Genomic DNA, 12664 nt, shown 5'->3' on the forward strand with positions numbered 1-12664 from the left:
TCTGCCTCATTTTCAGCGTGCTGTCTTGTGCTTTATCTTTAAACAAAAATACAGGCAAAGCACTTAACGCAGAACCTAGTACATAAGCACTCTATAAACATAAGCCGTTATTGATCCTACTCTTTTTATAATATTAATTTTTATTAAAAATATATTCACAAATGTTTTCTATGGGGGTGAGATAAGCAACACAGAAATTCTAGGAGTCAAGATTATGCTCTAATTGCCTGGCTGAGTAGAGTGATTTAATTTAAATGCAGGTGACCCTTAGCAAAGTCATCCTACATATACTGGATGACATCTGGCTGTCTCTCACTCCTAAAGGAGGTACCAGTTAAGAGGTCCCCCACTGGATGGAAGGAAGGAACACATATAACAAGTACCTACTAGGCACTTTCAAGCACCTTATCTTGTTTAAGTCTCTAGGCAATCTTAGGAATTATGGCAACTTCTTCCCAATGTACAGATAGAAAAACTGAGTCTCAGCACAATTTAGTGCCAGGATATAGATAGAAAGTGGTCAGGCTGAACTTGAACCCATATCTTTTTTTATTCTAAAGACAGTAGTTCTCTATAATTTAGAATGAATTCTGAGGTAATGGCTATTTCTTAGCACCCTGCATGAAGTTTGATCTTTCCAAATTTGCAGTTCTTTAAAAAGTAGCCTCAAGCTGAGATTTGTTTCCTGTGTCCATTCCCATTTTTCAGGAAGCCCTGCACTAGGTCTTTTACTTCTCTGCCTTAGCTGGCCATACCTCTCATCTGTAATCCAACACACAATCCTAACAGAATTCAGTCAAAGTAAGTTATCTGCTGTCAGGACTGCTTAAATATTTCATGGTGGCCCAGATAGCTCTGCTTTGGGGGCAGGAAAGCAGCTAATGGATCAGCCACAGGCACCAGATGTTCAAAGACTGGGGACAGATAAACAGTCTGGTGGAGGAGACAAGCAGGATATGGATGCTTCGTGCTGAGCCTCTTGTTAAGCATGAGACAGCATATTTATAAGGGGTCAAATGTTAGATGTCCCAATATAGTTGCACCTTTGAACTTGGACTCAGTGAAAAACTTCTTCTTTATTACCCTTATGTCAACCCTCACAGGATCTTCCTGTGTCTTCCACCTACTATGTCTTGCCAGATCACTTCCCCTTCTGAGTCTCAATTTCCATCTTATAAGGATTACTGGGATCCCTTGTTCTATTGCCACCATAAATTTCCACCATCCCCAACGCCAGCAGCAGAGAAGGCACAGTCCACTGGCAGAGAAACCAGGGAAATAGACCAGAGGGATGTTAAGGCCATTCTAATTCTATGCCCAGGACCTTGGCCCAAAGAACATCATCACCAGTCTTGAGCAGGGAAATGAGCTGTAGATCAGGAAGCTGTTTATATATTGATTGATTTTTTTTAAGAGTTCTTCTGCAAAGATAGAATACTGATAGTTAGGGGGAAGTGTCCAAGAGGTTAATTCGTTGGAAGTTGCTTTTGTGAGCTTTGACATGGTTTGCTGTTAGGGAAACAGGGACTCTTGAGTCCAAAATGAGACAGATGAAGGACTCTGAGAGGTATCTAACAAGATGGGAAGTGCTTGGGGTTTGAATGACAACATTCCACTTCTCATTCATTAGAAATGACTTATTGAGTGCCTATATGTGCCAGGTACTAAGTTATGTCTGGGAAACAGGAGTGAGTACAACAGACATGTCCCTTCTCCCTTAGAGCCTATGTTCTAGCATGGGGAGGAGGAGATGTTTAAGCAGTCCCAATGGTTCCTCAGGAAACAGGATGAGATGGAGGGATTGACTGGCAGGAGTCAGCAGGGAGGTGCCAGGAAAGGATCTCTGAGCTGGTCCAGAAAGGATGAAGTGGAGCCCAGCAAGGAAGAGAGTCGTGCAGCAAAACAACAAGAAGGAAGCTCTGAAGCTGGACATAAGTTGGAGGAACTTCTGCTGACAGTAACAGAAAAGCCAAACTCAAGGTGGCTTCTATGATAAGGTTACCTTTTTAATTTCAGTGAGCTAAAAGGTGTCAGCAGAAGCAGGGGTGGGAGGACCCAGCTCTGTTCAACCATATCTTCAGGACCCCAGTTTCACAGAGTGTTAATATTCTGCCTACTTCAGCATTCCAAGGCTGGATCCCTTCCTGGCGGCTGCAGTGCCACGTACATCGAGACCTAATCATATCTAGAGGAAAGAAGTCATTATCTTGTGTCTTCCTTAAAGGAAAGGCAGTCTTCTTCCTGTTCTCCCAGCATCTTTTTAAAAAATATATTTGGTACAGAATCTACAGGGCTTACAGGTTGTCACTATGTAGATCGGACTCATAGTGGTCCTCCTGTTTTCAGCCTCCCAAGGGCTGGGATTACAGGTATGTGCCACCACACGCAGTTTCAATCACTGAGGATCAGACCCCATCTGCTGCACTCTGCCTAAGCAGGTGCTGTGGTCCTCTGAGCTATCTGTTCCAGCATTACTTTAGATTGGCCTTGGCTTACAGGCCTAGTCTCTAGCCGCCCACAACTGGCAGCTTATCATTTTCCGTGCAATATTAGACATCTGATTGGAAAGAAGCAGGATCATCTCTCCTGATGAGTGAACCCTCTACCAAATCAGGAGAGGAGGGACACTTCTACCAAGAGGAGGGGGAGCAGTATATTAGCAAGGTAGCCAGCAGTATCCAGTACAAACAGGAACAACCCGATGGTTAGAGGTAAGACAAAACAGCAAATGTAGAAGACACAAGGTATACTAAGAAGTAAGTTCAGGGAGGTGAGCAGGGGGACATTGATTTGCTTGTGGGCAGAAAAGTAATTTATCTGTGAGAAATGGAGGCAATAATAACACATGTGCCGTGGTTCTTTGGTGTCCAAGTAAGGTTTGGTAAGAGGAAACCCCCACGGATCCCAAAATCCACAGACACTCAATTTCCTTCTAAAAATAGCATATGACCTATGTACAGTTATCCTGTACATTTGTAATAGTCTCTAGAATATATATATATATATATATATATATATAGCATTGGTTAGGGAATAATGGCACTTATACCTGTCCAGCATACGTGCAATTTTTTTCCAATATTTTCCACATGCAGTTGGTTAAAACCACACAACAGAGCTTGTGGAAGCAGAGGCTCAACCTACAGAAAGAAAGAAGGAGTAAAGATATATTTATGTATGTGTACAGGATAGCTTGGATAATTGTACTGCTGATTTCTGCTGGTCTATTGAAAGGAGTAATTGATACTTAATTTTTCTTTTCCTTTTTAATTTCTTGTAACATTTTGGGTTTTTTACCAATTTTGCATGATTATATCTGGTAATCTATACAACTAATTTGAAGACAACATTAAGCAGTATAACAACTATTGTTGAATTCCTATTATTATGTTTAATCAAATTATGCATCATTTCTGGTGGGTTATTTTTTACCATTTTTAATATTAATTTTATTGAGAAAGAAGTAACATTGATACAGTTTCAAAACAGGTAAGTAGGACAACTACAATAATACACTGCATATTGTTGTCTTTGTAGTAGTTATTCTTAGTACCAAATGCAGACATGATATCTTGTCTAAACACTATTAGTTCAAAACTTTTTTCTCATTGAAGTAAGAGAAAGTATATATATATATATATATATATATATCTACAACAGCTTGGTTGTAGTGATCCTCCTGTTTTCAGTTGAGGCATCATACCCAGTCTCTGTGGCCGACTCAGCCCACCCTTGGGTAGGGAACTGAACTCTAGTCCCTGCACTTGCCTAAGCAGGCACTTAGTCCATTGAGCTATGTCATGGGCCCTTTTTTTACTATTTTTTATTATCTTTTAAAAAGAAAATCTGTAAATATAAAATCTCAACAATGATAAGGCTCACCATTATTTTATGTATCACTCAGAAGGAATAACTGCTGTCAATTAAACTCTGACATGCCATTAACTGTGAAGCATGCTTGGATTTTTAATACATTAAAATTTGAAAACAGAAATGTCTGCTTTCACACATTAGAATCATTAAAATATGATGGTTATCAACTTCTGTGACAAGACTGCAATTTCAGTCCAGGCCTCCTTTTTCTGTTCCAGTGTTGTCTGATTTTTGACTGTCTTCCAGGACAGTGATAGTTTCTATAGACTTTGTTAAAGACTGCACCTTGAGAACTTGCCAATGTATTTGGCTCATAGAGTGATATGGAAAAAAAATATCGCTCAGTCTAGAGTGAAAATAACTGAAGTTTGAATTCTTCCCAGGCACCCTAAACAAGAGGGGATGCTGGGCAAGCATTCAATGCGCCTGCAAAGCTGAGGACTTACAAAGCCAAGTTCAGGAGCTGCAAGTGCGCACGCACATGTGCACAGAGCTGGTGACCAGTCCGCACTTCCTTTTGCAAGTGAGGAAAGATTCAAACATAACTCCACAGAGAAAAAAATCACATTCATTTCATTTCTTCCCAAAGTCCACCTTCCCTAAAGAAGCTCCATCTTGAACATTGCCTTGGAGTCACCCATCCCTGGAAATGGACACCACTGTGGACCCCTGTGCATCAAGGCCAGCTGAGATCTCACCCTTTTACCGCAAGCCCCCCGAAGCATGGGCTCTTTCAATCATAGTCATTAAGTGTTTCAATCTAAACCTTTTGAGGCTTCAAGGTACCAAATGTTTTGAATTAATTGGCTTCTATTTTCCTTTCTGTATGTGTTCCTCCGTGCCTTTTTAGGAGAAGATTGACTCAAGGAGTCCTTTCTGAATTCTAGCAGCCCTGATTCAACTTGGAGTTAATTAGCTCTAATATGCTGTACAATTCCCTCTGTACCTTTTATGACATGGAGTTGAGGTGTTCTCTGAGTCTATCACAAGAGAAATTTTTTTCTCTTAGAAAAAGAAAAATACTGTGCATGTCTTATAAAGAATTCATTCAGTAGGTCGACTGTTTATTCACTAGGCATTTGTGGAAGATATACTATCAGGCCAAGCACTGCAATAAGTCCCTTATAATTCATCACTAAGTGAATTCCTTTCAGGTCAGAATTCTCATCCCCGTTTTGCCGAGGGCAATGCTAAATTCAAAATGGAGGCCAACTTGCTGCGCTAGTGAGTCCATGTGATTCCTATATTTTTTTCTCCATTTTTGACTTCTCTTGTGCTGGATTCTCTTCTACTGGGCTCAGCCAAGGGGAGATAGAAACTATAAAACAGAAGTTAAAGACGCTTTTCTCCCATTTCTGCCTGGTTAGATGTCACACGGCTGTCCATCTCTATGTCCCTCAGTGACTTCACTTCCTAATAGACTCCAATATTGCCATTTTCTTTCTTTGTCACTAGTCTAGAGGTTGTATATTCTTCCAGTTGTTACTGTCTCTGCCAGTTTCATCCATCCCTGGTTTGCTCAGCACTCTCTGAGCACCTTCACCCACGATTGCTTCCTTGTGGAGCCCTCCTCCAAGCCATCTGCAGCAAGTGGTGCTTCCTCTAGGAGTCTGACTGAGATCATGTAGTCAGTTTGGACTTTCTACATCTGTCTCTAGTTCCTGTCATTTTGCTCTCCCACCTCTGTCTTCCTGAGAAGTTGTTGTCATTTATCTTTGGATAAGAAAAAGTAAGTTGTGTCTTATTTTCTTCTCTCTACTTTTTGTAGGTCACTTAGAAGAAACTGGGCCTTTCTAAAGTCTCCAAAACCACATGCTTGCATCAAAATTCTGTTTAAACTCACCCCTAGAAATACTTTGTGTGGTCTTTATTGGAAGATGTGTTTTGCTATAGATTCAGAGGTGAAGCTGTATCCATCTATTTGGGTGCTAAGCAAAGGATCACAAACTGGGTGGCTCAGAACAACAGAAATGGGACTGGCGAGATAGCTCAGTGGACTAAGTGCCTGCTTAGGCAAGAGCAGGGACCAGGGTTCAATACCTAACACCACAAGCCACAGAGACCCCAACTCCAGTCATGCTGGGCTGGCCACTGAGACTAGACATGGTGGCACATGCCTGTAATTCCAGCACTGGGGAAGCCGAAAACAGGAGGATCACTACAAGTCCAAGCTGCATAGTGAGACCCTATACCAAATACATTTAAAACAAACAAATAAAAAAAAACAGAAATGTGTTCTCTCACAGTTCTGGAGGCCAGGACCGTGAAAGTCAAGGTGTCAGACACTCAACAATACCAGCTTTCCTCTGAAAGACTCCTGGTGGTAGCCAGCAATCTTTGCATTTTTGGCCTGTGATTTTTTTGGCCCCTAGCCCCTGCCTTCATTGTCACAGGCATTCTTTCCTCAAGTCTCCAAGTGTCTGTGTATTTTCTCTTCTTCTTATAACACACCAGTCATGTTGGATTAAGGGCTGCCCTACTCCAGTATGACCTCATCTTAACTAAGTATATCTTCAACGGCTCTGTTTCCAAATAAAGTCACACTTGAAGATACTGGGGGTCAGGATTTAAGCAATTGTTTTTGGGAAACACAATTTGTCTAGAAGACTAAAATCAACTTGCTGGAGATTCTGACTATCTCTCCCAATGATTTAAGAAAAGAAAAAGAAAGTCAAATTACAATAAACATGTAACGGTAGCTCCCTCTGTTTTAATGACCACAGCCAATGTTGTTTTCAGAGCTAAACAGTAAGTAGATAGACTCACATTAATTACTGTTCCCATCTGGAGTGACGTTGGTGGTAGTGGAGACTTGGAGAAATAGATCATTGAATAAATCATCATTTTTGTAGGACAGGAGTTGTACATGCGTTCAGTGTGTATACATGTGTTGGTGATTTGGGAATAAAGGTGTGTATTCTTTAAATTTCCTTTTCTTGTCTTTGCTAGCAACATTTATTGATTAGCACCAGCTTGTATAATGTGCAAGAGTGGGAGGCAGCAAGCATAGTGGGGAAAATGACACTGGTGGGAGGTAGCAGGGGTCTGAAGGAAGAGAGGCTTTTGACAGGCATTCTATAGAGATGCAAGAATCAGCACCTCTTCCTCCCTTTCCCCTTCCTCCTTTTTGCCTTCTCTCTTTCCTTCCATTCATTCCTTTCTGAAACTTCCTTACCCCTACTTGATTGACTTCATATCGTGATCTTCCTAAAGAAATGAAGAGCCTGGGGAGGTAGCTCAGTAGAATAAGCACTTGCCTGGCAAGCGCAGGGTCCTGAGTTCAATCCTCAGGACCATAAATAAATAAATGGAATTGGGCTGCCTGGTTGTCACATGCTCAATGATTCAGCTAAACAGAAGCAGAGACCATGAAGGAAGATGTGTGGCAAGGAGGCTGTGAGTTTTTGGGGCTCACGGTGCCCAGCAGTGGGAGTATATGGCTGGACCTGGATTCAGTCTAAGCCAGTGCTTAATGAACAAATGCAAAGGCGCCCATAAAATTCAGGAGGAAGCAGCAACAGTGGTAGAAGTTAAGAAAGAACCTTAGAACCCCATCTGGATGTTCTTTTCAGGATTTATTATAAGAAAAATATGATTTACTTTTTTGTTATTTTCAAGTGTATTAATGACCACCTATGTATTCATCATGGTAATGTGACCAAGATGAAATGGTTTTAACAAAATAAAAATTCCACATTTTAACTTCCTTTTCAAGAAAGAAATATACAGAAAGTTACAAAAAGTAAACAGTAAATGACAGCCTTTTTTTCCATTTATGATTTGTGGTCCCAGAGGCACTTCTAGTATGGATTTTCTTTGACTGTCTTTAAAAAAAGAATACAGGTACGGTGGTGCAGATCTACAATCCCACCAATCTTGGAAATTGAGGCAGGTTTGAATCACAAGTTTGAACAATTTAGCTTGAACAATTTAGTAACTTAATATGACCTTGTCTCAAAAACAAAAAAAAAAAAAAAACAAGAAAAGAAAAAAAAAAGTACCTGAGCTCAATCCTCAATACTGCAAAACAAAATAAAGACAAAAATAAAAAATGAGTGTCTTCTTTGTTGGTAGCATAATTGCTCCAAATGAAAGTGCTCTAAAGTTAACATAAGAAGTTTGTTGTTGATTCTGTTTTGATTTGCTTTTCCCACTCAAATAAGACTCATTTCTCTGGGAACTAAGATTTTCTGCTAGTAGGACATACTATCTCAAGCTCAATCAGCAGGAATAGGGTACAAGGCCAATTAAGCTCAGAGCTACATTGTGAGGTACATGTGTTTATTCTCATTTGTAGCTATGGTTACTCACATTTTATTGATAAGAAAACTGAGTTTCAAAAAGACTGAATGATGTTCCTGAGGTCACAAGAGGGAAAGATATGACCACATGTCAGCCTGGCTATTTTTAGTACATTGGGCTGCCTTTTTACTTATTCACAGATTATTGATATATTTTGTGATTAGTGATTACCAAGTCAATGAATAAGTAAACAACTGACTCAGTTAACCAATTTCCAACAAATATTTGGTAAGTACATATTATATGTCCTTCATTGTACTAGATGATTTTGAAGGCTACAGTATTCAGTTAAGGAATGGTACACACAAAATGGCTGGAAATATTTTTGCCTCTCTGAGCTCCCATGAAGAGGTGGAGTCTATGTTGAATCTGTACTGGCCTGTGACTTATTTTGCCCAATAGAACATCGCCAGAGTGATGGTGTGAATCAGAGGCTTCTACTTTTGCAACCTCAGATTACTCCTTGTTGGAATCTAGCTGCCCAGAGCCTGTGGAGAGCCTCAAGCAGGATAACTGAGGAATCTGGTGGACAGCTGGAGTTGAGCTCTCTCTGGGGTGACATCCAAATCAACCTTCAGCCATGACAGTGAGCCATTTTAGTGGGTGGTGACCTTAGGAGACCACAGTTGTTAGGAGCCTTGGGAGCTAAAGAATTGGTCAAATGTGTGTAAGCAGGACTAGGCCTCAGTGCCTAAAGCAAACAAGCTACCTCAGTCCTGAAATAAGAATCCTGGTTTGTTAATGTCGGCTATTAGTCACTAGGCAACCTTGTGTCACATGTTACTAACTTTGCAATGGTATAAATAAAATTTCAATATTGTTGCTCATGGGCTCATCTCACCAGCCAGGCAGACGAGTCACTACCTAACCCAGCTTTTGTCTTCTTGTCTATCTTTTCTTTATTCCTGCTGCCATTTCTTTCTGGGTAGAATGGATCACTCTGAGACCCACAGATCCTCACCCACAGTCCCCACTGACATTGCATGGTGAGAACTGCCCCCCAAAAAGGACCCAGTCAACCTAGAGGCAGAACAGATATTGTGTGGCAGTTATTTTAAGTCTCAAAATTTAGAACAACTTTTTATTCAGCAATAGAATGTGGAAACATGAGGTACATTCTTTGTTTTAAAATAGCTTGCAAACAAAATTCTGGAAGTTTTGTGTACTTCATGCTAATGCTTTCTTTCTTTCTTTCTTTCTTTCTTTCTTTCTTTCTTTCTTTCTTTTTTTCCGGAACCAGGGATTGAACTCAGGCCCTTGCGCTTGCCAGGGAAGCGCTTATTCTACTGAGCCATCTCCCAGGCCCAATGCTTTCTGTTTAGGTATGTTAAATTTCTGATTATAATAGGTACTTCATGAGTCCATGATGAGATTTTTGCTAAGAAATGTGAAGAAAAAAGTGTATTTTAAGAAAACCCTTTTGGCTTAGATATAAAGAATAGCTAAAAGAGAAAAACCTGAAGGCAGGAGAACCTCAAGAGGGTACAGGGAATGCAGATGGTGGCAGTAGTGTCAAGAAAAATAGGAATGCATGTGTTGAAGAAATAGTAAGAATGCAAATTCCATAAGTCTTGGACACCCAGAGGGCAAGAGAAGTAGGTTTAAGAAGGATGTCCAAATCAATCAACTGGGTATAACAGTGTCAATGATAGGGATGGAGAATCTTCAAAAACAAAGGCAAGTATCAGTCATTTTCTTTTTCTTTATGTATTTAGTACAGTGTCTTACTATGCAACTCTGACTCATAGTGATCCTCCTGTTTTCAGCCTCCCCAGCACTAGGATTACAGGAATGTGCCATCATACCTGCACTTGGGGCCAGCTCAGCATGCCTGAAAACAGGAGAGCATGGCAATGTGGTGCCAGGGATTGAATCCTAGTTCCTATGCTTGCCTAAGAAGGTGCTTAGTTCACTGAGCTATCTCGCCAGTCCCGTTATTTTCTTTTCTAGCAGTCAACAGTATTGAGATCCAGCCCTAGCCCAGGCCCATCAGTGTGTGGGAGAGCTTCCAGTTACCCTGCACTCCCAGGACCAGTCCGGTCCAAACCCAGATACGCAGCATGAGTGAGACCTTCTTCCGCACCCTTGGAACACCCCCCACAACTCTGCAGCCCCCCATGCCCACCCAGTGAGTGAGAACTTCTGCTGAGTTCTCGGAACCTGCAGATCCAGTCACAGCCCAGGCCTGGTGAGTGTGTGGGAGAGCTACCCCTTTCCCCTACTCCCCCTTGTCCCCTTCAGACTCAGCTCAGGCCTAGCATATAGGCTTTGGGTGAAACTCTGCAGCTGAAGTCCCTGCAGAGAGAGTAGGGGCAGAACCACCCAGCTAGTCCAGGAGCAGAACATCTTGCTACAAGGGCACAACAGGTTCACTCCCAAGGGCTGCAGCAGTAAGGAGCTGAGCACAGCAGCCAGACCCAAGCAAGGCACAACTGGATAAATTCAAACTTTGTAGATCTGCACCTGAATTTCAGTAGGTGCTAAGGGTGTAACTGCACCAAAGCTCTACAACAAAGATCAGAAGACAGTGTTATACAAAATGACAACAAAAAAGAGCAAAATGCAATCTTAGACCCCAAGCCCACCCATAACAAGTGCAGAAGACACTAGCACAGAAAAAATTGGGAATCACACAGCTGAAATCAATGAATCAACAGCTTCTGAAATGAAGAAACAACAGCAGAAAGATATAGAGGAACTCAGATTGGAAATAAAAAAAGAAATCTCTGAACTCATAGCATCTGAAGGAAAGAATCAAATACAGAAACATAGGGAAGAAACCCAATCTGAAAAAAAACTCTGCAGTAAAAGAATGAATAACTGCTTCTAAAGAAGATATTGATGAAAAAATAAAGGAGATTAGAAAAATGATGGATTCCTTGAATGAACAATACAGGAAAGAAAGAGATCACATGATACAGAGTCAAACAGATATAGAGGAAATTAAAATCTTAATCACAAGTTTGCAAAACCGTTTGAGTGAAAGTGAAGACAGAGTTGCAGATCTTGAAGACTCTGGTGTAGCTAGTGAAAAGGTAAGAAAAGATCTCTTAAAAGCAACTAGAATGCAGGAAACAATAATGCATCACTTGCAAGATGATGCAAAGATGAACAATGTTAGACTAATAGGCATCGATGAGAAAGAAGGAGTCAATACAAATGACATTAAAAAAAATTATGGGCAGAATAGGAGAAAACTTCCCAAATAAGAGGAAACAATCTGACCAAAGCATACCCAAGTAACCTCAACCCAATTAAATACACACCAAGACATATAATAGTCAAGATCCCAGAAATCCAGCACAGGAATAATATACTAAAAGCCACTAGAGAGAAGAAGCAGATCACATTCAAAAGAAAACCCATCAGAATTATGGCTGACTTCTCTTCACAAACCATGAAGGCAAGAAGAGCATGGAACAGAGTACTTCAAGTCCTCTATGAAAACAAATTCCAGCCCAAATTACTATAACCTACAAAAATCGCTTTCAAGTTTGATGGAGAAGTGAAATACTTCCATGACAAAGAACAACTAAAGAATTTCATGATGGGAAAGCCAACCCTACACAGGCTCCTGAAAGATGTTCTAGAGAGGGACGAAAATGATCAGTACTCCACGAGTGAGATCAGAAGCAACCAACTAAATAGGGCAAACAATTAAACACAGGAGAAAAAGGAAACAACAGCAGGTAAATAACATGTCAATCATCAGTCAATACATCTCAGTGATAACCACCAATGTAAATGGAATCAATTCAATAGTTAAGAGAAATAGACTGGAACAATGGATTAGGAAACAAAATCTAACAATATGCTACATACCAGAAACACATTTAACTCATAAAGACATACATTCATAGGCTGAAAGTCAAAGGATGGAAAACAATGCTACATGACCCAGCACCTCAGAAAAAAGCAGGCATAGCAATCCTATTCTCAGACAGTCTCAACTTCAAATTAGAATGATCAAGTGAAATAAAGAAGGCTACTATACACTAGTTAGGGGAAAAAAATACAAGAGGAAGAGGTAACACTCATAAATATGTATGTACCAAACACGGGAGCACCCAACTATACAAAGAAAATCTTAATGGAGATGAAAAATCTAATATCCAATACCACAATCTTAACAGAAGACCTTAACACCTCCTTATTCCAAAAACACAAGTCGATCAGACAAAAAAATTAGCAAAGAAGTAACAGAACTGAACCAGAGCTTGAAAAAAATGGGCTTAGTGGATATATACAGGGTGTTCCACCCAAACACAGCTGAATACACATTTTTCTCAGCTACACATAGGCCATTTTCTAAAATAGACCACATACTGGTCCATAGGTCATGCTTAAGGATATGCAGGAAAACAGAAATTATCCCATGCATATTATCTGACCACAGTGCAATGAACCTGGAAATAAATGATAAAAGAAACCAGAAAAAAACCTTAAATACATGGAAATTAAACAACACCTTACTCAGCAAACAATGGTC

This window comes from Octodon degus, unplaced genomic scaffold (genome assembly GCF_000260255.1).
Source record: "Octodon degus isolate 3935 unplaced genomic scaffold, OctDeg1.0 scaffold00212, whole genome shotgun sequence".
In the NCBI taxonomy this organism is placed as follows: domain Eukaryota; kingdom Metazoa; phylum Chordata; class Mammalia; order Rodentia; family Octodontidae; genus Octodon; species Octodon degus.